Genomic DNA, 24,215 nt, shown 5'->3' on the forward strand with positions numbered 1-24,215 from the left:
TGTGTCCTTGCTTTTCCTGATAGCTTTTACCATGAGGTGTGCATCCTTGAATTACAGAATGTTATCTTGCCTGCTTTTGAACTCGACATGAATGGAATCTTCCAGTATGTCCTTGTCTGTGCTTTCTTTTGCCCTTAGGTCTGTGAGATCCATCTGTGTGCTGAGTGTATCTGTAGTCATTCATCTTTGTTGCCGTATAATATTCTTTTTTTTTTCTTTGACGCAGAGTCTCGCTCTGTCGCCCAGGCTGGAGTATAGTGGCGCAGTCTTGGCTGACTGCATTCTCTGCCTCCTGGGTTCAAGCAATTCACCTGCCTCAGCCTCCCGAATAACTGGGATTATGGGCGTACACCACTATGCCTGGCTAATTTTTTAAAAAAATTTTTATTAGAGATGGGGTTTCACCATGTTGGCCAGGCTAGTCTTGAACTCCTGACCGCAGGTGATCCACCCGCCTCAGCTTCCCAAAGTGCTGGGATTATAGGCGTGAGCCACTGCGCCCAGCCCCATATAATCTTCTGGTTCTCCATCTCCCGCTGCGCTGGTGTGAGCCATCTCTTTGTAGCGTCTCCTGGGGCGCCAGTGCGTGCGTTTCTTCAGGGAATGTACCCGGGAGTGCATAGCCCAGGGCAGAGGGTAGGGTAGCTTCGGATTTAGCGGATGCTGCCGCACAGCCTCCCAAGGTGGTCATATCTGTGTATCCTCCTGGCAGTGGTGACTGAGGATCTTAGTTGCTCCACCTCCTCACCAACGTTTGGTACTGTTGGACTTTTTAGTTGACCTTGGAACATTTTTATTCTTTTCTGCAAAACTAACACCACTGGTTATCATCGGACTGAGCCCCTCGTGTTATTTTCTCCTCCCCGTGCTGTTCCTGTCTGTTGACTCTTGCCCATTCTGTGGACAGGAGTCAAGTGCTGCTGCTTTTTTTTTTTGAGACGGAGCCTTGCTGTGTCACCAAGGCTGGAGTTCAGCAGCGCGGTCTTGGCTCACTGCAACCGCCACCTCCCAGATCCAAGCAATTCTCCTCCCTCAACCCCTCAAGTAGCTAGGATTTACAGGCATGGGCCACCACGCCTGGCTAATTGTGTATTTTCAGTAGATACGGGGTTTTACCATGTTGGCCAGGCGGGTCTCAAACTCTTAACCTCAAGTGATCCTCCTGCCTCAGCCTCCCAAAGTGCTGGGATTACAGACGTGAGCCACTGCACCCCACCCATGCGCATATTCTTTGACCAGCTTTGTGCTGGGGCCCAGCGACCCAAGGGTGAACCCAAACAGCAGGCAGCCCTCCCTGAGCTCAGTCCGGCGGGAACACAGACCTTGACCGAAGAGCGACAGAAAGATAAGCCGGACTGGAGGCTCCCAGCCCCCATCTTCCCACAGTGACCCCATTTTTGGGAACAGGAACCCCCATCCTTCATCTTATTTCAGGCACAGGCTTCTCCAAATCTGGTGTCATCCTGACTCCTCTCTTGCCCCCGCCACCCCCACATCCAAAGTGTCCAGAGAGCCTGTCACTCCACCCGAGAACATAACCTGGCGCTGCGGGCCCCTCTTCCTCGTCACCCGCCTTCCTCGTCACCCCCCTTCCTCGTCACCCCCTTCCTCGTCACCCGCCTTATCACCCCTTCTTCCTCATCACCCCCTTCCTCATTACCCCCTTCCTTGTTAGCCCCTTCCTTGTCACCCCCTTCCTCATCAGCCCCTTTCCTCGTCATCCCCCTTCATCGTCACCCTCCTTCCTCATCACCCCCCTTCTTCGTCACCCCCTTTCTCGTCACCCCCGTTCGTCGCCACCCCCTTCCTTGTCACCACCTAGTTCAAGCCACCCTCATCTCCCTCCTGGACCATTGAGGCGTGCTCCCTGCTCCCTCCTCCCCCACTGTCCCCACAGTTGTCCCAGCACAGCCAGAGGGAGCCGTGCGCACCTGGCAGGAGCCCTCCCCTGGCTCCACCTCTCCCAGGAGAGAAGCTTGCAAGGTCCCAGGCTGCCTGGCCACCTTCCCACCTTCCCCGCTTCCACTTCCCTTCCCTCCTCTCTTGCTGCCATTCCTGGAACATTCCAGGTGGGTCCTACCCCAGGGCCTTTGTTCTTGCTGCCCCCTGGGCAGGCAGCACCCTCCTTCCCTGCATTCAGGCAGCCTCTGCTGACGGTGGTCCCCTTGGGGAGATGTTTCTTCCCTTACCATGGGTCTCCAGGAGCAGCCCCTGCCACCCTCCCTCTAGCAGCTTCCCCCGGTAACACTCATGATGGTTACTTATACGATGACATGTGGGTCTGTTGGTTTATTTCGCCTCCTGGCATAACACAGCCTCAGGGCATGGGGATGGGGTAGAACCACAGGGCCTTGCCCTACCTCTTGCTATGTTCTCAAGGATCGGGGTGTGGTGGTCTCTCCGTAAGTGCTGGTTGACCGACTGACTGACTGACCTGTAGTAAGCTGGGCTGTCAAAGCGTCTAATGGGGACCCGCCCTGGGTAGGGCACACCGAGCAGGTTTTCCTGAGGAGGAAATAACACTTGAAGGATGAACTTGGCGTCAGCTAAGGGAGGAGGCTGAGGCAGCTGCCAGTGCAGAGGTCTCCGGGCGGGGGAGTGCAGGGGGCCTTTGAGGAATTGAAGGAAGACGGGTAGGTTGGTTCTTGGGTCCATCTGGATTCCAGTCTTGACAGCTGCCTGGGCCTGTCTCTGCCTCAGCGTCTTCCTCTCTAGAAGGGGGCTGCTTCCGGTGTTCCTGGACGTCCCTGAAGTTCTGCTCCTAACACACTTATTCTGGTGCCTGACACATAAATACAAATGTGATTGTTTATTTTTTCCAACAAATTTGGTGGAGTGCTGGCTCGTGTGGCCTCCAGGGATGCGGTGGTGGATAAACAGACCCAGTTGCCACCCATTTGGAGCCTGGCCTCTGGAGCCATCTGGGGCACCCCTGCTTGGAGGCAGGAGAAGGTCTGGTGTGACCAAGCTTGGGCCCGGGGAGTCCTTATTCTGGATCCGGGAAGCTCTTCAGGGTGATGAATAGGGAAGACGAATGGAGGGTTTCTGCGTGCCCGCCCTATGCCCTGGCCAGTGCTCCCAAGCTGCTGCCTGGGCCTCCCTGAAATCCCAGGATGTGGCTGCACCCTGTGACCCATTTCACAGATTCGTAGTTGAGGGGGGCACCAATGCTAAGTCCTTCGCCCATTTTGCAAACTAGAACAGATCTGGTGGTGTCTTCTCTGTGGTCTGATGTGCATTTTTCTGGTAGCCAGTCAGGTGGGGCAGCTTTCAATTTGTTCTTCCAGACTCCTGTGAAGGAAGGGCCAGTTCAGATTACTTTCCCTTTTTTTTTCTTTTTTTTGAGACAGAGTCTCGCTCTGTCGCCCAGGCTGGAGTACAGTGGCACCATCTCGGCTCACTGCAACCTCTGCCTACCGGGTTCAAGCGATTCTCCTGCCTCAGCCTCCCTAGTAGCTGGGACTACAGTTGTGCGCCACTACGCCTGGCTAATTTTTTGTATTTTTAGTAGAGACGGGGTTTCACTGTGTTAGCCAGGATGGTCTCGATCTCCTGACCTTGTGATCCACCTGCCTCAGCCTCTTAAAGTGCTGGGATTACAGGCGTGAGCCACTGTGCCTGGTGTCTTAGCCCTTCTTGACTTTTTTTTTTTTTTTTTTTGAGACAGGGTCTTGCCCTGTCACCCAGGCTGGAGTGCAGTGGTGCAAGATTGGCTCACTGCAGCCTCCACCTCCCGGGTTCAAGCAGTTCTCTTGCCTCAGCCTCAGTAGCTGGGACTGCAGGTACACGCCACCACACCAGGCTATTTTTTTTTTTTTTTTTTTTAGTAGAGATGGAATTTCACCATGTTGGCCATCCTGTTCTCAACCTTTTTTTTTTTTTTTTGTATTTTTGTAGAGATGGGATTTCACCATGTTGCCCAGGCTGGTCTCAAACTCCTGAGCTCAAGCCAGCTGCCTGCCTCAGCCTCCCAAAGTGCTGGGATTACAGGCATGAGCCACTGCATCCAGCCCGTTCTTGACTTTTTGTAATTCCCTTTACATATTAGACAAGCACATTGTCAGTGTATGTACGTGTGCTCGTGCGCACACACCTGACGCTGAGTCTCCCAATCCATGAACGTGGTATGTCTCTCCATTTGTTTGTCTTCTCATTCATACTTTTCCAGCCAAGGCCTTGGCCTCCTCTTGTGGGGTTTTTCCCAGGGTAGTTCATGATGTGGCAGAGAGTCTGTGCCCTCCACTCCCACAAGATGCCTCGCAGCCTAGGTTCAGCCTTGCTGGCTGAGGACCTCATGGCAGTGGCAGGAGGCCACTTCCCCCATTCTCTGCTTCTTCCCTGGCACTGCCCCTGGACCCTGGTGGAGGGTGGGCAGGGCGCCCAGAAAGGAGGCTGTAATTTTCCTGAATGATTTCAAGGGCTAATTAAAGGTTTGCCTTGACTAATCAGCTTACAGTTTAATTATTAGGGAATAGGCTCTGGGATGCAGGAAGCAGCTCAGCTGGGGTCTCCCCACAGTGTGGCAGAAAGTGGGGATACTCTGTGGGGGTGGCAGGATATGGGGATACCCCAGCACCCTCCAGTGGGTCAGTGGGGGGTTCTCCATCCCCCTTTGCGCTGTGACAGGTGGAGGGCAGCACGTGTGATGGAGATTGCAGCCAATTCCTCCCCTGATTCACATCGTTCCCCACAGCAGCTTTGGCGGGGCCCGCCCCTCCCTGCTTTGCTGCAGCACCCCAGCCTTGCTGGCCTTTGTAGAGTGCTGTGACTTCATTTATTCTGTGGGTCTTGGCTTGAAGGTCAGAACCTCTGGGAAGCCTCCTCAGGCCTCCCTCCTGCCAGAGCCGGTGATGAGCCTTGCGGCCGTTGGCCAGCTCTCGGGGTCACAGCTGCTCCTCCGCTGCTCCCCCTGCAGACGCTGAGAAGTGCACTGAGGGGGGTGCCTGAGCTGGGCCAGTGTCTGGATACCCAGCGGGATAAAGGGTTCGGGACCTGGACTCCGAGGAGGGGGCTGGGAAGGGCTGTTCAGGCGGGGAGGACTGAGTGACGGCTTGGAGGCGGCTGGACCAGGAACGCCTCCTGGGAGTTTGCGAAGGGGGAGGGGACTCTGGAGATGGCCGTGCCAGGCCTGGCTTCATTCCTTGCATTCCTCCGCAGGCCCCAGACTCCTGATGGCCCTAGGTGGGGGAGGGTGAGCCAGAGAGGGCCTTCCGGGTACTGCCTTCCCCCCACTCCATCAGTCTGTCTTGGTCTCTCTTTACACCCTCCCCCGTCCAGGTCTCAGGGCTGGATCTGCCCTCCTGCCCACTCCCCAATTTCCTCCTCACCCTTTGGCTACACCTTAGGGTCACCTGTGGTGGGGGGGTCACTGCAGGGGTCCAGGCCGGACCATTTAAAGCTGACTTTCCAGCTGTGGGACCTGGGTCTTGGGGTTTTTTAATGCTCCCCTGGCGACTCTGACATGCTTCTGAGCTGGGGTGAGAGCTGCCGGCCTGCACAAATGGCAACAAACGTGTTTTAGCTTTTGGCATGTTTTGGGTGCTTTTCTAGGCTTCTGAAATGGAGGGGTTAAGTCACGGCACGCTACGGGCACATGTGACTGTGGTTCCTGTGTTCCAGACAAGGCAACTGAGGCGCAGAGAAGGCCTCGAGCTTGGCGGTGCGGCTTCTGTCACTGTCTTATCTTCCCATTTCTGGTCTGTCCAGACGTCTGTCAGGGCCCTCTCCATTTCACCCCTGTCTCTCTCCCTGTTTCTCTGCCTCTTATCTCCCTCCCCCCCCCACCCCCCGCATTTCAGCTTCCCTCCTCCCCTGGTGGAAACTTCCCAGATTTCTATGTTTTGAGGCAGGATCTGACTGAAGCCACAGAGGGGAGATGGGTTCTGCAGGCCCAGGACATCCTTCTGAGGGGAAGGCTGCTGATGTCACCGCACTGGCCTCCCTTACAGCTCCTGACACCTGGAGTCTGCGGCTGGGGGCAACATGCCATCTGACTGACAGTCAGAGGGTGGCTAGGCCCGGCTCTGCAAGCTTCTAGGGAGGACTGTCCCCACAGGTTGACTCTGACGTGCCCTGTGACACCAGCCGCCTCTATGGTCCCAGAAGTCCTCTACTACCAGTTAACAATTCAGCTCCTGTGGGTGGGACTGCCGCCCAGTCAGTAGTTTAATTACAGCAAAGGTTTGTGCTAAAAAGGCAAATATTACATTGCAAGAGCCTTTATTATTTAATGGGAATTGGGGGAAATGATAGCCAGTGGTCCTGTATATCCCCACTCACTGAGGCCTGAGGGCTCCCCTTGCCTCCTCTCCCCCTACCCCTCTCCAGGGAAGGGCTCAGGAGTCCAGCTGCACCTCCAGCCTCTCCCTGCCCCAGCACAGCATCCTGTGACCTTGGGCAAGGCCCTGAGCCTCAGATGTTTCTGAGTTCCCACATCTGGAGCAGGAGGATAATGATTCCTGCTGCCTCCCAGGGTTGCTGAGAGGATGAAGTGAGTCCGCTGTGTGATGCTCCGAACAGGGCCACTGTCATTATGCCATTCTGGTTACTAGTACTCTTATTACCATTACACTTATTAGAGAGGCAGGATACGTGCTTGGATTTAGTAGTTAGGATTCACACGGTGAGTGATCCCTAATTCTTTGCCATTATGATGAGGTCACATTTCCTTTGGTAAAATGTTGACCACCTTTGTGTCATGGGAATGTTCACACATACTCAGAAGTTAATGGTCTCATGCCCTCCTGGGGTCCCTGTCAGCAGCTCAGCAGGTAGCAGCTGTGACCAGGCCTTGTCACCTGTGCCTGCACTCCTCACCTCCCTGATTATTTCAGAGCAAATCCCAAACGTCATACAGCCAGAAATATTCTACACTTTTCTAAAAACAAGCCTGCCTCAGTTTCCTCATACTTCCCCAGTTATCTTATAATCCTTTTTCTTTTCTCTTTTGTTTTTTTTTGAGACAGAGTCTCACTCTGTCACCCAGGCTGGAGTGTAGTGGTACGATCTTGGCTCACTGCAACCTCCGCCTCCCGGGTTCAAGTGATTCTCCTGCCTCAGCCTCCCGAGTAGCTGGGATTACAGGCATGTGCCACCATGCCCGGCTAATTTTTATATTTTTAGTAGAGATGGGGTTTCACCATATTGACCAGGCTGGTCTTGAATTCCTGACCTCAGGTGATACACCCACCTCAGCCTCCCGAAGGGCTGGGATTACAGGCGTGGGCCACCGTACCCTGCCATAATCCTTTTTCATTTGTTTTGTTGTTGTTGTTGTTGTTTGAGATGGAATCTCACTCTGTCTCCCAGGCTGAAGTGCAGTGACATGATCTCGGCTCACTGCAGCCTCCGCCTCCCAGGTTCAAGCAATTCTCCTGCCTCAGCCTCTGGAGTAGCTGGGATTACAGGCACCCGCCACTATGCCTGGCTAATTTTTGTATGTTTTAGTAGAGACGGAGTTTCCCCATGTTAGCTAGGCTGGTCTTGAACTCCTGACCTCAAGTGATCTGCCCGCCTTGGCCTCCCAAAGTGCTGGGATTATAGGCGTGAGCCATGGCGCCTGGCCCATTTGTTTGATTTGGGTCTAGACAAGGTCTACACTTTGCATCCACTTGATAGGCCTCTTTTTTTTTTTTGAGACAGAGTCTCACTCTGTCACCCAGGCTGGAGTGTAGTGGTACGATCTTGGCTCACTGCAACCTCCGCCTCCCGGGTTCAAGTGATTCTCCTGCCTCAGCCTCCCGAGTAGCTGGGATTACAGGCATGTGCCACCATGCCCGGCTACTTTTTATATTTTTAGTAGAGACGGGGTTTCACCATATTGACCAGGCTGGTCTTGAATTCCTGACCTCAGGTGATACACCCACCTCAGCCTCCCGAAGGGCTGGGATTACAGGCGTGGGCCACCGTACCCTGCCATAATCCTTTTTCATTTGTTTTGTTGTTGTTGTTGTTTGAGATGGAATCTCACTCTGTCTCCCAGGCTGAAGTGCAGTGACATGATCTCGGCTCACTGCAGCCTCCGCCTCCCAGGTTCAAGCAATTCTCCTGCCTCAGCCTCTGGAGTAGCTGGGATTACAGGCACCCGCCACTATGCCTGGCTAATTTTTGTATGTTTTAGTAGAGACGGAGTTTCCCCATGTTAGCTAGGCTGGTCTTGAACTCCTGACCTCAAGTGATCTGCCCGCCTTGGCCTCCCAAGTGCTGGGATTATAGGCGTGAGCCATGGCGCCTGGCCCATTTGTTTGATTTGGGTCTAGACAAGGTCTACACTTTGCATCCACTTGATAGGCCTCTTTTTTTTGTTTTGTTCCCGCTGTCGCCTAGGCTGAAGTGCAGTGGAGCGATCAGAGCTCACGTGCAGCCTTGACCTCCCCGGCTGAAGTGCAGTGGAGCGATCAGAGCTCACGTGCAGCCTTGACCTCCCCGGCTGCAGCGATCCTCCTGCCTCAGTCTCCTGAGTAGCCGGGACCACAGGTGTGCACCGCCACACTCAGATCCTGGCGTCAGCTCTTTGGCGTGCTTGTTTTGGTAGTTTTTCTACGGGCAACCCAGGCCATTTGTCCTGGAGTTTTGCAGTCTGGAGCCAGCTGATACATCCCTGTGGTGTCATTGCACGTGTTGTCTGTCTCAGTGCTTCCTGTAAGTTAGGACTTAGGTCTAGAGGCTTGATCTGATGCAGATTCAGTTTCTTCTGGCAAGCACGCTTTTAGGTGGTGTTTGGATGAGCATCAGAATTACTAAATGTCTGCATGACTGTCAAGTTCACTTTTAAAGTAAAAGTTAACTTTTTTTTAAAAAAGTGATTAGGTTGAGAAAACTACTCTGAAGTCACTCCTGGTAAGGCTGGTACCCAGATCCAGCAGAAGTAGGGCAGGAGGGACCAAAGGTCAGAGGCTCAGGTCACCCCCCTCCTCACCCCCACGGCGTGGGAGCAATGGGCTGGGTGCCCTGGCTTCAAGTAAACCAGTGGCATTAACATGTGGGCCTCCGGTTCCTGCTTTGCTAGGGCCACAGGCCCCCAGCTGAGAGCTGCTCCCACCCACCCTGGCAAGCCCTTCTGCATCGCGTGGTGCTTACACCTTCAGGGCGGAGTGGTCTCCCACCCCAGCTCTACCCTTGGCCGCTTGTGTCACTCTGAGTGGCTTTCCTGGCCTCTCCACCTGCTTCCTTCTCAACAGCCTGATGGTGACTGTACATGCCTTGGGCTGTGGTGACTGGGCCTCCGGGAGCTGCCCTTCCACTTCTGCGTTTTAATATAAACCTCCTTGACCTCAGCTGCTCCATTCCCCACTCCCTTCCAGCCACTCGGATTCCAGTCCTGGGGGCCTCTGCACTGACCATGCCCTCCACCCTCAGTGCTGTTCCCGGGTACTCCGCGTGGCTTCCTCACCTGTATCCCGTCTTTGCTCAGACGCCACCCCCTTAGAGACCTCCCTGACTGTGCTGTCTGAAAGAGCACCTTGTCACTCTCTGTCCCTTCTCCCGCTTGTTTACCTGCATATTGTGTTCCCACTAGAATGTCAACCCCAGGAGGGCAGGGACTCTTGTCTTATTCATTGCTGTGTCCTCAGTGCCTAGAACAGTGCCTGGCACCTGCTGAGTGCATATTAAGGACTCGTTGTTCATTGGATAGAAGCATTAAAAAAAAAAAAGGGTTGGGCGCGGTGACTCACTCCTGTAATCCCAGCACTTTGGGAGGCAAAGACGAGTGGATCACCTGAGGTCAGGAGTTCGAGACGAGCCTAGCCAACATGGTGAAACCCCATCTCTACTAAAAATACAAAAATTAGCCAGGTGTGGTGGCGGGCGCCTGTAATCCCAGCTACTTGGGAGGCTGAGACAGGAGAACTGCTTGAACCCGGGAGGCAGAGGTTGCGGTGAGCCGAGATCATACCACTGCACTTCAGCCTGGGAGACAGAGCAAGACTCTGTCTCCAAAAAAAAAAAAAAATTGTTGAGTGCGTGAATGAATAAAAGAAGGAACATGGCTGGGCGCAGTGGCTCACATCCCAGCACTCTGGGAGGCTGAGATGGGCAGATCACTTGAGCCCAGGAGTTTGAGACCAGCCTGGGCTATAGTGAGACCTCCGCTCTACAAAACGTTTTTTAAATTATTGTTTTAAAATAATTTAAAAATTATTTAAAATGTAAAAGGGCGTGGTGCATGTGCCTGTGGTCCCAGCTGCTCAAGAGATAGAAGAGGGAGGATTGCTTAAGCCCAGGAGTTGGAGGCTGCAGTGAGCTATGATTGCGCCACTACTCTCCAGCCTGGGTGACAGAGCAAAACCCTATCTCTAGATAGATAGATAGATAGATATAGATAGATAGATAGATAGATTAAGATAGATTAGATAGATTGATTAGATAGAATAAGATAGATTGATTAGATAGATAGGATAAGATAGATTAGATAGGTTGATTAGATAGATAGATAGATAGATAGATAGATAGATGGATGGATGTGGTTAAGTGAGTGGACTTTGGTCCAGGTCAGACCTGCCATGGAATCCTAGATCTGATACACTTGCCATGTGACTGAGGGCTGACACGTCTTCTCTCTGAGCTTCACTCTCCTCTACAAAATAGGGTGTGAACAGCACCCTCCTTGCAGCCTGGTTTTGCACCAGGATGGAGCCTGCACGTAACACTTTGTAGTGGTCTCTCTGCTGTCCTATCTCCAGCACAAGACACCGACAAACCAGCCAGAAGCCGTCCCTGCCAGAGGGATGCTTGACCCAATCTTTAGTAATAACTCCTTCCACTCTGGGTGACCAGCTGTGGTGCCCCAGGACAGGGACTTGTTGATCTGGGTTTGTTCCGGAGGCCAGAAGGGCTTCCTGAGGACTGGGATTGGAGCCGGATTGAGAGTGCCTGGCATGTGGAGAGACCTGGCTGTTGTGGCCTGAGTCTGAGGGCCCCAGGGCCGGCTGCTTCCCGGCCTTTGTCTTCCTTGCAGGAAACAGGCCAGGAGTTACAAGGGGCCGGAGGATGCTGCTGTGGTTATGGTGGAAGTTACAGCTTTGGGAAGTGTGCATGTGTGTGTGAGTGTGTGTGTGCACTTGTGCTCATGGTAAAGAGAGAGACGGTAAAGGAATGAGGAGAGAGACTGTTTGCAGACACACACAAATGCAGAGAAAGCTTACAATTGTCAGGATCGCTCTCCCGGTTTTTCCTGCATGGTGGTGTAAAATCTGACCTGTGTACAGAAAAGTGCGTAAAACCTCCATGTTCAGTTTCATGAATAATTATAAAGCAAACAGGCATGAAACTACCACCCAGATCAAGAAGACAGGCATCACCAACTCCCTGAAAGCCCCTCCTCCACCTGCCCTTCCCAGTACTAACAAAAACATTCTCCTGCCTTTCTTTTCATTGTTACCTCTTTTTTGGTGTGTTGTGAAAGATTTCAGACACCCCCAAGAGAATAGAGAATCACCTGCTGACCACCCTCAGGCCCATTGGCAGCTAAAAGACGAAATGCTTGCTGTGGGTGCAGCCCCCAGGTGCCTCCCCCAGGGCCCCAGGCCTCGCTGGCCCTGCGTCTGCTTCCCTAAACAGTGTCCAGCATTGTTCTGCAGGATTTTAAACTGCGTCCAAATGGTACGAGGCCGGCGGCACTTGGCTGCAACTCTCTCAATATTTTGTTCTTAAGATTTCTCTGGGTGGAGTAATGAAGCTCTGTGCCAGGAGGAATGGTTCCCAGCGGGGGTCAGGGCACCCCCACCCATGGCCAGAGGAAAGCAGCTCTGCCCTGGGCGGTGCCCAGGAGGACGCTCTGGGCTCCTCTCACCCAGGCCCGCAGCCCCCTCCTCCACCTGGGTTTGAAGTGGCCACCTCCAGTGGAAGTGGTAGAGCGCTGTTGGCTTCCTGGGGCACCACATGGGACTCAGTTACAGCCATGATATGAAGGGGCCCTCCCTGAGCTTATGTAAGGTACAGTGGGGTGCTGGTGCTGCCTGGGGCCTGTGTGTACCACGGTGAGGCCTTCACTGGAGGAGGGCATGGATCAGCAGCTGGGGACAGGAGGGCGGGCCTCTTCTCTTCCCCTACTGCCCTCCCCCACCCCCCGCCCACTCCCCACCCTCACTCGCCCTGTTAGCCAGGCTCGCTCAGCCTTTCTTGGGGAGGCCCTCTGGCGGGGAGATTACTATCAAAGGCTCTGTATCTAACTGGCCTGGGTTTGCCACCCAGCTCTGCCACCTTCTAGCTGGATGGCCTTGGGCATGTGTTGACCTCTGCCCCGCCTCTGTTGGCCTCAGTTCCCCGTTTGTAAAATGGAATTGTGTGAGGGTTATTTCATCCATGCAGAGCACTCGTAGAAGCTAGTGTGTGGAAACCTCTTAATGAGTCTTGGCTGTTAGTATCTTTGTCATGCTTGCCATTCATTCACTCATTTTTGTTGATAGTCACTTTTTGCCTCCTCTGAGTCCAGCCGGTCAGCCACCACCCTGTCAGGCTGAGGTCCTGCCTTCATGGAGCTTATAATATAGTGAGGGAGACAGACATGGTACTAGGCAGTGACAAACCAAAGTGACCTTGGAAAGCACAGGCCAGCGTGTGACAGCTGTGATGGGAGAAGACCCAGAGGACTGTGGGAGGCCCTGGCTCCAGCCTAGGAAGTCAAGGAAGGCCTCCTGGAGGAGGAGACTTCTGAGTTGAGGCCTGAAGGAGGAGCAGGGTTAGTTTGTGGAACATTGTCCCAAGGAGAGCAAATAGCATGTTCAAAGGCTAAAAGATGGGAAAGGGTCTAGCATTTTAAATAAACCATTATTATTTTTAAGAAAACTAAATTCTGAGATCATTGTAGATTCTCCTACAGTTGTAAGAAGTACCTCAGAGTGGCCGGGCGCGGTGGCTCACACCTATAATTCTACCCCATTTTGGAAGGCCAAGGCGGGAGGATCGTTTGCGCCTAGGAGTTCGACACCAGCCTGGGCAACATGGGGAGACACCATCTCTTCCCAAAACAGAAAAACTTATCTGGCTGTGATGCTGTGCACCTGGAGTCCCAGCTACTTGGGAGGCCGAGGTGGATCACTGGAGCCCGAAAGGTTGAAGCTGCTCTGAGCTGTTAATGGCACCACTGCACTGCAGCCTGGGTGAGAGAGTTAGGCTCTGTTACGAAAGAAGGAGAGAAAGAGGGAGGGAGAGAGGGAGGGAGGGAGGAAGGAGGGAGGGAGGGAAGAAAGAAAGAATACAGAGAGGAGGTCTGGCATACCTTTACCCAGTTTTCCCCAATGCTAACACCTTGCAGGACGGTAGTACCAGATACCAGAGTGTCGATTGACGTTCATACCGTTCAGATACAGAGCATCTGTTCAATCACAAGGATCCCTCATAATACCTTCTCATAGCTACACCCTTCCCCTACCCATCCCTAACCTCTGGCAACCGCTCATCTGTCTGTTCCCCCATTGTTATGATTTTGTCAATTCAAGAATGTTATGTAAATGGAGCCACCCAGTATGCACCCTTTTTGCATTGACTTTATCCCCTCAGCATGATTCTCTGGGGGTGCATCCAGATTGCTGTGCTGTTAGTGACTACTGAGTAGTATCCCGTGGTCTGGATGCGCCACTGTTTAACCGTTTCCCATTGGAGGACATTTGGGTTTTTGTAATTTTTTGGCGGTTACAAACAAAGCCTCTATAAACCTTGACAAACAGGGTTTCGTGTGAATGTCAGTTTTTGTTTTTCTGGGACCAATACTCAGAGGTACAATTGCTGGGCAGTGTGGTGGTTCCATGTTTTAAGGAAACCATCAAACCGTTTTCTAGAGTGGCTGTACCATGTTATATCACCAGCGGCAGGTTCCCCGCATCCTCACCAGCGTTGGGTGGTGTCACTATTTTTTATTTTAGCTCTTCTAATAAGTGTGCAGTGATAACTCATTGTGGCTTTAATTTGCATTTCTCTAATGGTGATGATGTTGATTAGCTTTTCATGTGCTTCTCTGCCATCTGTGTATCCTCTTCACGCTAAAGGTCTCTCATGTCTTCTGCTCGTTTTCTTATTGGATTGTTTGTTTTCGGTTGTTTTTTTTTTTTGAGACCGTGTCTCACTCTGTCGCCCAGGCTGGAGTACTGTGGCGCCATCTCGGTTCACTGCGGCCTCCGCTTCCCAGGTTCAAGTGATTTTTCTGCCTCAGCCTCCCGAGTAGCTGGGATTACAGGCATGTGCCACCTGGCCCAGCTAATTTTTGTGTGTTTAGTAGAGATGGGGTTTCACCATGTTGGCCAGGCTCGTCTTGAACTCCTGACCTCAGGTGATCCACCCACCTCGGCCTCCCAAAGTGCTGGGATTACAGGCATAAGCCACTGTACCTGGCAAGATCTTTATTCTACGTACTAGTCTTTCGTCAGATATGTGATTTGCAAATATTCTCTCCCAGTTTGTAGCATGTCTTTTAATACTTTTCATATGGACTTTTGCAGAGCAAAAGTTTTTAGTTTTGTATTAATTTTTTTCTTTTATGGATTGCGCATTTGCTGTCAAGTCTCAGAACCCTGTGCCCTGTCTTAGGTACCAAAGAATTTTCTTTTTTCTTTTTTCGAGAGAGAGTCTCACTCTGTTGCCCGTGCTGGAGTAGGCTCACTGCAGCCTCTGCCCCCTGGATTCAAGCGATTCTTCTGCCTCAGCCTCCCAAGTAGCTGGGACTAAAGGCGCCCACCACCACGCCTGGCTAATTTTTGTATTTTTAGTAGGCACAGGATTTCACCATATTGGCCAAGCTGGTCTTGAACTCCTGACGTCGTGATCCACCCGCCTTGGCCTCCCAAAGTGCTGGGATTACAGGCGTGAGCCACCACACCCGGCCTGCTTTTTTTTTTTTTTTTCCCATAAAAGTTTCATAGTTTTATACTTAAGTCTGTGATCCATTATGAGTTAATTTTTGTGCAAAGTATAAGTTTTGGATTAAAGTTCTTTTTTTTCCCCTTTGGCATATGGATGTCCTGTTGTTCCAGCAGCATTTGTTGAAAATGCTGTCTTTCCTCTGTTGAATTGCTTAGGCTTCTTTCACAAGAATCAGTTACCACGATGAGATACTACATCACACCTACCAGGATGGCTGCTGTCAAAAAAACAAAAATAACAAGTGTTGGGAGGATGTGGGGAAATTGGAGCCCCATGCATTGCTTGTGAGAATGTAAAATGGTGCCGCTGCTGTTCAGCATAGAATTACCTCATGAGCCAGCAATTCTCCTCCCAGCTGTACGTCCCAAAGAATTGAAAGCCGAGACTCGAACAGATATTTGTACACCCAGGCTCATCACAGCCTTATTCACAAGAGCCAGAAGGTAGAAACAGCCCCGTGTCCATCAGTGGATGAATGGAGGAACAAAAGATGGTATACATCATGGAATATTATTCAGCCATAAAAAGAAATGAAATTTTGGGTAGAAGCTATCAAGTGGATGGTCTTGAAAACATTATGCTTAGTGAAATCAGCCAGACACAGAAGGAGAAATCCTCTATGATTCCACTTGTGAGGGACCTAGAGTAGGCAAATACAAAGAGACAGAAAGCACGCATGGAGTCCCAGCTATTCCGGGGGCAGGAGGATCACCTGAGCCCGGGAGGTTGAGTCCAGCCTAGACAACATAGTGAGACCCGGTCTCTTTTAAAAGAAATGTATATATAGGGCCAGGCTTGGTGGCTAACGCCTGTAATCCCAGCACTTTGGGAGGCTGAGGCAGGCGGATCACCTGAGGTCAGGAGTTCAAGACCAGCCTGGCCTACATGGTGAAACCCCATCTCTACTAAAAATACAAAAATTAGCCTAGCGTGGTGGTGGGCGCCTGTAATCCCAGCTACTTGAGAGGCTGAGGCATGAGAATGTCTTGAACCTGGGAGGTGGAGATAGCAGTGAGCTGAGATCACCCCATTGCACTCCAGTCCCAGCGACAAAGAGAGACTGTGTCTCTAAATAAATAAATGAATAATAAAATATATGTTTATGTATATATAGAGAGAAAGAAAGTAGAAGAGAGGTTATCAGGAGTTGCGGGAAACGGGCAGCTGTTGTTTAATGGGTACATAGTTGTTGTTGGAATGGTAAACATGTTTGGATGTAGATGGTGGTGGTGGTTATACAACGTTGTGGATGTATTTAATGCCACTGAATTGTATACTTACAGATGGTTAACAATGATAAATATGCTGTATATTTTATCATCATACAAATACATTTTTGAAACCAGCTCGGTATGTTGGTGTGGGTCTGTTTCTGGGTTCTCTGTCCCGTTCTGCTGCTCCGTTGCGGTGACCGTCCCACCCCATCTGGGTTACTCGCTGCAGCAGGCCTTAAGTGTGGGGAGAGGGATTCCTCTGGCTTTCTCTCTCTCTCTTTTTTTTCTTTTTCAAGATGGAGCTCTTGAAAAAAGAGCTCTGGAACCTGGCATTTTGGAGCTCCTCTAGGGTTCCCCGTGTAGAAGATGGCACTGTGTTGGGCCCAGGTTCGGAGTCATCCTTGACACTACCTCCTCCTCAGCCCCAGTGTCTGAGTCGTCAGCGAGCACTGCCTTTTCTTGGTAGACATAGCCCAGGTCTGTCCCTCTCTCTCCACCGCTGCTGTCCCTCTTTCTCCACTGCTGCTGTCCCGGCTGCCTCATCAGTTGCCCAGACAGCGGTGCCTCCTTGTTACTCATCCTCACACCCACTCAGGCCCCTTGATCCCATCCTTCACAGGGCAGCCAAAGTTACATCTGTAAAACCCAGGCCGGGACCAGGTGGAGTGGCTCCCACCTGTAATTCCAGCACCGGGGGAGGCCGAGGTAGGCAGATGGCTTGAGCTCAGGAGTTCAAGACCAGCATGGACAACATAGTGAGACCTCGTCTCTAAAAAAAATAAATAAAAATTAAAAGAATACAAAAACCCAGGCCTGTCCTTGGCACCCACCTTGTCTCCCCTTGCTCTCTCACAATCTGCCTCCACCACACCGTCCGTCCCCCTTCAGGCCTGCTGCCCACCCTTCCCTCCAGCCAGTGTGTGTCAGCTGGACTTCCACATTTTTTGTGTGTGGTGCTTGACTCTAAGCCTGATGGGGTAGGGCCCACACTGCGCTTCTGCCCCCGCGCAGGCAGCACGTGATAGACACACATTGGATTTCTGTTGGTGGAGTCCATGAACGTGGGAAGGAGGTTGCGTGTGGCTGTAGCAGGTGACTGGGGGTGGAAAGTGTGCAAAAATGAGGACAGAGAGGTGGGCGTGACCCTGGTGAGGAGACGGCTTTAGCTCTGCGGGCCTGAGTAGGTTTTTAGCAGGAGAGGATACAATCAGATTAGATTTACAAAGGTCTCCCTGACCTAGCAGAAAAAGGCAAAGGCTTTGAATAGACACTTAGCGGAAGAGGACATTCTGATGGCTTTTATAAATACGAACGATACTCAACCCTACTAAATAGAAAAATACAAATGAAAACTAGGCTGAGGGGAGCCAGATCTCACATATCAGCAAAGATCAGAGAGACTGGCCACGCCCCATGCTGCGAGGCCAAGGCGATAGGCCCCGGCACCACCGAGGGGCTGTGAGTGGGGGACAGGCCTCACGCAGGGCCACTTGGCAGTGGTGAATTTTGCTGGGCATTTACCCACAGACAAACTTGCACACCTGCAAGTGTGAGAAATGAGAGCCGCACACAGTGCTGCTGCACCATTTATAAGAGCAAAAGACAGGAAACCACCACTCTGGCCCCATGGGGACTGGCTCCAGACATCACAGTCCTTCCACACAGCTGCCAAAGCAGCAAGGCAGTGCTCCACCAAGATCGAGGCAGGGAAAGATCACCAACACACACATATCTATGCAGTGTGTCTGTGGTTTCAGTTACCCGCGACCAGCCATGGCCCGAAAGTACATGGGAGATTCCAGAAATAACCAATTCATTTGTTTTATTTATTTTTTTTGAGATGGACTCTCACTCTGTCACCCAGGCCAGAGTGCAGTGGTACCATCTCAGTTCACTGCAACCTCCGCCTCCTGGTTTCAAGCGATTCTTCCCACCTCAGCCTCCCAAGTAGCTGGGATTACAGGCATGCACCACCACGCCTAGCTAATTTTTGTATTTTTAGTAAAGATAGGGTTTCACCGTGTTGGCCAGGCTGGTCTGGAACTCCTGACTTCAAGGAATCCGTCTGCTTTGGCCTCCCAAAGTGCTGGGATTACAGGCGTGAGCCACTGCACCGGCCCAACAGCTTATACATTTTTAATTGCGCGCCATGCTGAGTTGTGATTTTTTTTTTTTTGTAGAGACGAGGTTTCTCTATATTGCTCAGCTAGTCTCAAACTCCTGAGCTCAAACGATCCTCCTGCTACAGCCTCCCAAAGTGCGGAGATTACAGGCAGGAGCCACCGCACAGCCTCGGGATGAAATCTTGAGCCATCCCACTCCGTTCTGCCTGGGACATGAATCACCTTTCTTTTCCCACATATCCGTGGTGTATGTGCTACCCATCTGTGACTACTCCGTAGCTCTCTCGGTTATCGCATCTTCTGTTGCGGTGCCACAGTGCTTATGTTCAGGTAACCCTTACTTTACTTAACATCGGCCCCAAAGTGCAAGAGTAGTGATGCTGGCAATTTGGATATGCCAAAGAGAAGCCGTAAAGTGCTTCCTTTAAGTGAAAAAGAGGAATGTATTTAACCTAATAAGGAAAAGAAAAAAAATTGTATGCTAAGATTACTAAGCTCTACAGTAAGAACGAGCCTTCTGTCCGTGAAATTGTGAAGAAGGGAAAGAATTTGTGCTAGGTTTACTGTCACACCTGAAACTGCAAAAGTTACAGCCACAGGACATAAGTGCTTGTGGAAAAGGCATTACATTTGGGGGATGGAAGACAGGAACAGAAACGTGTTCCAACTGATGGCAATCGGTGTTGGTGTTATCTACAGTTTCAGGCACCCACTGGGGGTCTTGGAACATACGCCCTACAGGTAAGGGGAACTACTGTGTATATAGTCGGCCCTTGGTATCATGGGCCCTCAGGATCACCGGTTCTGCACCCACCCATTCAACCAACCAACCCCGGTCTGAAAATTTACTGTGGAGGGCCAGCTTTTCCATCCGTGGTTATGGAGGGCCGACTGAGGGACGAGCATCCCTGGATATGGTACCCCCGGCTCCCTCAGCTACCAGGGGACAATTGTGTAAATATATACATTTTTCTTTAAAATCATAATTATAAATTGTTAGGATACACAGTGAAAACTGCATAAAACATAAATGCTTATGTTTTATAAAACTGATTACTATAAAGGGAAAAATCTATGTAGTCACCCCTCCAGGTGAAGAAACAGATGGTGCCAGCCTCCCCCTACCCCCAAAAGCTCCCAGGCCCTCCCTCCCCGCAGAAGCATCCACTCTTTTTAATTTTAATTTTTTTTGAGACAGAGTCCATCACCCAGGCTGAAGTGCAGTGGCACAATCTCAGCTCACTGCAACCTCCACCTTCTGGGTTCAAGCAATTCTCATACCTCAGCCTCCCGAGTAGCTGGAATTACAGGCATGTGCCACCACGCCCGGCTAATTTTTTGTGTTTTGTTGTTGTTGTTTTATTTTTTTTTTATTTTTATTTTTTTTTTTGAGGCGGAGTCTCGCTCTGTCGCCCGGACTGGAGTGCAGTGGCCAGATCTCAGCTCACTGCAAGCTCCGCCTCCCGGGTTTACGCCATTCTCCTGCCTCAGCCTCCCGAGTAGCTGGGACTACAGGCGCCCGCCACCTCGCCCAGCTAGTTTTTTTTTGTATTTTTAGTAGAGACGGGGTTTCACCATGTTAGCCAGGATGGTCTCGATCTCCTGACCTCGTGATCCGCCCGTCTCGGCCTCCCAAAGTGCTGGGATTACAGGCTTGAGCCACCGCGCCCGGCCTGTTTTATTTTTTTGAAACAGAGTCTCACTCTGTCGCCCAGGCTGGAGTGCCGTGGCGTCATCTCGGCTCACTGCAACCTCCGCCTCCCAGGTTCAAGTGATTCTCCTGCCTCAGCCTCCCAAGTAGCAGGGATTACAGGTGCCCACCACCATGCCCCACCAATTTGTGTATTTTTAGTAGAGATGGGATTTCACCATGTCGGTCAGGCTGGTCTTAATCTCCTGACCCCAGGTGATCTCACCTTGGCCTCTCAAAGTGCAGGGATTACAGATGTGACCCACCCCACCTGGCCTTAACTTTAATTCTCTAAAAACATAGAGATGGGGTTTCATAATGTTGTCCAGGCTGGTCTCGAACTCCTGGCCTCAAGTAATCCTCCCGCCTTGGCCTCCCAGAGTGCTGGGTTTACAGGCCTGATCTACCGCACCCAGTCCGACTCTCCTGACTTTTGAGGCCCTCATATGCTTGCTTTTCTCTCTGTTTGCCACCTCTGTATGCAGCCTGAAGCAGTTTCCTTTTGCCTGGTTTTGAACCTTAAAGTCCGAGGACGGAGTACCGTTCGATGTTTTTGCCTCTTCTGTGTGGCCTCTTTGATGCGCATCCACATGTAGCTGTAGTCATTCATTCATTCTCCCTGTCGTGTGCAGTGCCATGGAGCCTGTAGGTCACCCTTCATTCGCCACCTCCTGGGAACGAGCATTTGTCTTGTTTCCAGTCCCTTCTTGCGCGTGCTTCCTGCCCCATGGGCCTGCGTTACGCTGGAGTGTGTATCCAGGAGAGCTCTTGCTAGGTCGAGCATGTGTCCCCGCTTCCGCTGGATGCTGCTAAGCTCCTCCCAAGTGCCAGCAGCGTGGGAGAGCCACGGAATGTTTTTGAGAAGAGCAAAGTACAGAATATTGTGTGTCGTGTGGCTGCCATTTCTGTTGTTTTTTAAAAAGTGGGTAATCGTGTGTACCCGTACACATATGTAGGATCTCTCAGAAAGAAAAGAAAAAAAACAACCGGAAGTCTAACCTCCAGGGCTGAGCTGGGCCAGGGTGGAAGGAGGACATCCTGTCACAGTTTACCCTTTGGTGCCTTTTGGCTTTTGAACCATGTGCCTGTATCATAAAGACAGAGAGAAGGAAAAGGAAAAGGGGTAGATAAGCGTAAGTGTGGTAAAGTGGGAATCACTGAGAATCGCCCAGTGCAGCTCCCTCTCTGTCCCCTGGAGACCTTGTTTCCTGCGGCTGTCCAGAGCTGTCCAGTCCCCACCCACTCCCCCGCCAGAGCCCAAACCTGCCCGTCTGGTTTGCAGAGCCGCCTCTCCGGGTGGTTACTCGACAGATGCCCCACCCCCACCCCACAGGGAGGCGGTGGCCTGAGATCTGGGACTTCTGGGATCCCCCAGACCTGCCCTGCTGTGGTCCAGAGCCCAGCCCAGCCCCTCCTTGGACTTCCTCCTCACTGTGGGCAGGGGGTGGACGGAGGTGGAGATGGGAGTTCCAGGCCCCGAGAGCTAGCGCCGGCCTCCCAGCCCACGTTGTCTGTGTGGAGATAACATCTGCCCTGGAGGAGTTGGCTGCGGGGGCAGGGGTGTGCCAGAGCAGGGCAGTGGGAAGGACCCAGGGGCCTCTGTCTGCCATGTGCCCGGGCACTTGCTCACGGTTGTCCCTGGATTCACCGTGGCCTGGGTACCCATCCTGGGGCCGGGTACCCAGCAGCCTTGGTCCCTACCGCCTACCGGACTGGAGTCCCTGATGGAGTCCCTCTAGGATGTCAGCTCCCCCCGGGCAGGAAGTTTTGTGGAGTTTGTTCAGTGCTGAATTCTCAGGGCCTCCCACAGGCGTGCCTGGTATGTGTCTGGAGCTCAGTGAATGAATGAGAGGCGGGTAGGCTGCAGACAGCGACAGCCTGGGTGGTCAGGGCTGGCATGGGGAGGTGCAGGGTGGAGTGCGCAGGGCTGGAGCCCGGACCTGACCCAGCCTGGGGTGGCAGGAAGGGCTTCTTGGAGGAGCAGGTGCCTCAGGTGGGGCCGGAGGGTGAGAAGGGATGAACCAGGCAGCCCTCCGCAGCCTGCTGGGGTGGAGGGGGAACAGACAGTGTTCATAGTAGAAACAGTTATACCTGCGAGCTCTGCCTCGGGCCAGCCTTTGCACGGGAGGTGGGATTTGAAGGGGAGGGAGGAGTGCGGTGGAACGTCTTTTTCTTCTGTTCCTGAACGGGGGTTCTGATCACACCAGCCTCATGCTCGGAGCAGCTGGTTAAGGGCGCAGACACCAGGACAGACACCTGGCCTGGGAGTCCCAGCACCTGACCTCCCCCAGGCGTCAAGTCATTCTGCCTCTCCGGGCCTCAGTTTCCTCCATGATGAAAGGGGCCTATGGAAGGACCTGTCCCATTTAGGGCAGCAGTGAGGCAAAGCCCTGAGCCCACGCCTGTGCCAAGAGCAGGGCCTGGCCCAGAATAAGGCCTTGTCATGTTGAGCTGCCTATTTTCAGCAAGGTTAGTTTCATCCTGGTGAGGCGGTGTCAGCATGACATTCCACCTCCCGGCCTCCTCTCCCTCCTCCTTTTCCTGCCATCCGCACCTCCCAGCCCCATTCTCACACCTTGGCATGGCGATATGGGGGCTTCACCGTGGTCTCCCCTGACCTCGCCCCTCCCCCGGTCAGGCTGTCTTAGATTCCTCCTCATGGGTGAGGGGGGCAGAGTGGCCCCTTTCCTCCAGCCCATGCTGGGCACTTGCTAGAATCCCAGCCTTGGTCAGGGTGGAGGAGAAGCAAGTTCCAGCTCTCCAGTTCTGGCTCCATGTCAGAGAGCCCACCCGCCCCTCCCCGGGGCTCTATCCTGTACCTAGCGGCCCCTGTCACTCCCCAGCCGCCCCCATGTACGTACCCCGGTCCCTTGTTGCAAACCTGGCTGCCCCTTAGCTGCCTGGCCAGCCGCTTGCAGGCACTCAGCCTTGCTGTGTAGTCACCCCTTCCAGCCCCTGGCACCTAGACTGGCATGTGGGGGCGAGGCGGGGTGTGCCTGTGGGTGGGAGGCTGACCCTGCTGAAGCAAAGGCTGTGGTTGGGGTCCCCGCCCAGCCCTGCCCTCTATCCAAGCAGCTATGGGCCACGTGGCCAAGGCCCACCCACCCCAGCTCCAGGCTCAGCCCCGCCTCCCTCCCGCCCTCCGTGGGTGGAAGCCACAGCCAAGGCTCAACTCCTGGCCAGCCTGGCCGCGTCACCACCGCTGCCCTGGAGGCTGGAGCATAGAGCCCAGCCAGCCCTCCTCGGTGGGTGCCCACGTCGAGGGCCTGGGGAGCCCTGGATCTACTCTGCTTTCCAGCTGGAAGCCTGTTTTTCCACAGGCCCGCCCCGTTGAGGGTGGCCCAGGAAGTGGGAAGGAGCGTGGTGGAGGTGAGCTGGCCAGGCCTCAGGAGGGAGGGGAGAGAGGAGGGCTAGGCTGGCTGCTGGGGAAGGAGGGTCTGCTGTCTGGCCACTGGAGCCAGTGTGAGCATGTGCGAAGGCTGCACCTTTCTTGGGGTTGGGGCGGGGTTGCCGTGTTTAAACATGTGCGTGCCGGCAGGTGCCTGTCTGCTGGGGACTTGCAGGCGTCTGAGCGTCGGTCCCTGAGCCTCTCTGTGGGAGCTCGCTCCTGGGGTCTGGCTTGCATGGGGGCAGAAGTTTCAGTGAGACTGTGCCTCACTCACTCTGGGTGATCCTGGAGTTGACTGGGTGCGCCTGCATCCATGGAGGTCTCCTTGCCTGCTGTGTGTGGTTTTGGGGTCGGGGGGCCCCCGGTGTAGATTTGTGTCTTGGGGGTTATCTGTGTGTATGTGTGTGTCTTGGGGTGCAGCATGGCTTTCCCTCGAAGTCGTGGAGTGTCTGTGGCGTTGTGCGTGTACGCACGTGTCCCTGTGTTTCTCTGTGTGGGTCTCTGGGAGTGTCTGCATCTCTGGGTGCACGAGTCTTTGCAGCATGTGTGAAAGTCCACGGTCCATCCATGGCTCTTCTGGGGCCCAGGTGTGGGCTGACTGAGCCGCAGCCTTCCCACTCGCTGAGCGTGTACTCTGAGCCAGGGTGGCTTTAAGAGCTGCTCCCCCACCTTCTCCCACTGAAGCCTCAGAAGCTCCCTCTGGGGCACGCTCTGCTGGCGCCCCATATTCTAGAGACAGGAACGGAGGCTCTTGGTAAATGTCCTTTTCCTCTGCCCCGCGGCAAGCAAGGCACTGAGCCCTGGTCACCAGCCTCCTGAGCCCATGCTCCTGTACGGGCCGCCGCTGGGTGCTCAGGATGTTGTAGGGTTGAGGGTGGATTGCTGCTGTTGCCGGCTAGCCGGGAAGTTTTCTTTTTTTCCCCTAAGATAAATATTGGAGAAGA

General features: G+C 53.0%; 1 protein-coding gene across 2 annotated transcripts in view; it reads left to right on the top strand.

Moving 5' to 3' along the window:
- The window catches only part of PAK4 (p21 (RAC1) activated kinase 4), a 54,802-nt gene that overhangs the window by 9,109 nt on the left and 21,478 nt on the right, over nt 1-24,215 (top strand). Inside the window, exon 1 of one of the 2 annotated variants that reach the window (XM_033226155.1) lies at nt 23,036-23,252. The exons of the other annotated variant lie outside the window; for it this stretch is intronic. The gene's annotated coding sequence lies outside the window, so the exon portion shown is untranslated. Of the gene's footprint in view, nt 1-23,035; nt 23,253-24,215 lie in introns of those variants that run through there. 2 annotated transcript variants of the gene reach the window in all.

This window comes from Trachypithecus francoisi, unplaced genomic scaffold, assembly GCF_009764315.1.
Source record: "Trachypithecus francoisi isolate TF-2019V2 unplaced genomic scaffold, Tfra_2.0 Lachesis_group12, whole genome shotgun sequence".
NCBI classification, from domain to species: Eukaryota; Metazoa; Chordata; class Mammalia; order Primates; family Cercopithecidae; genus Trachypithecus; species Trachypithecus francoisi.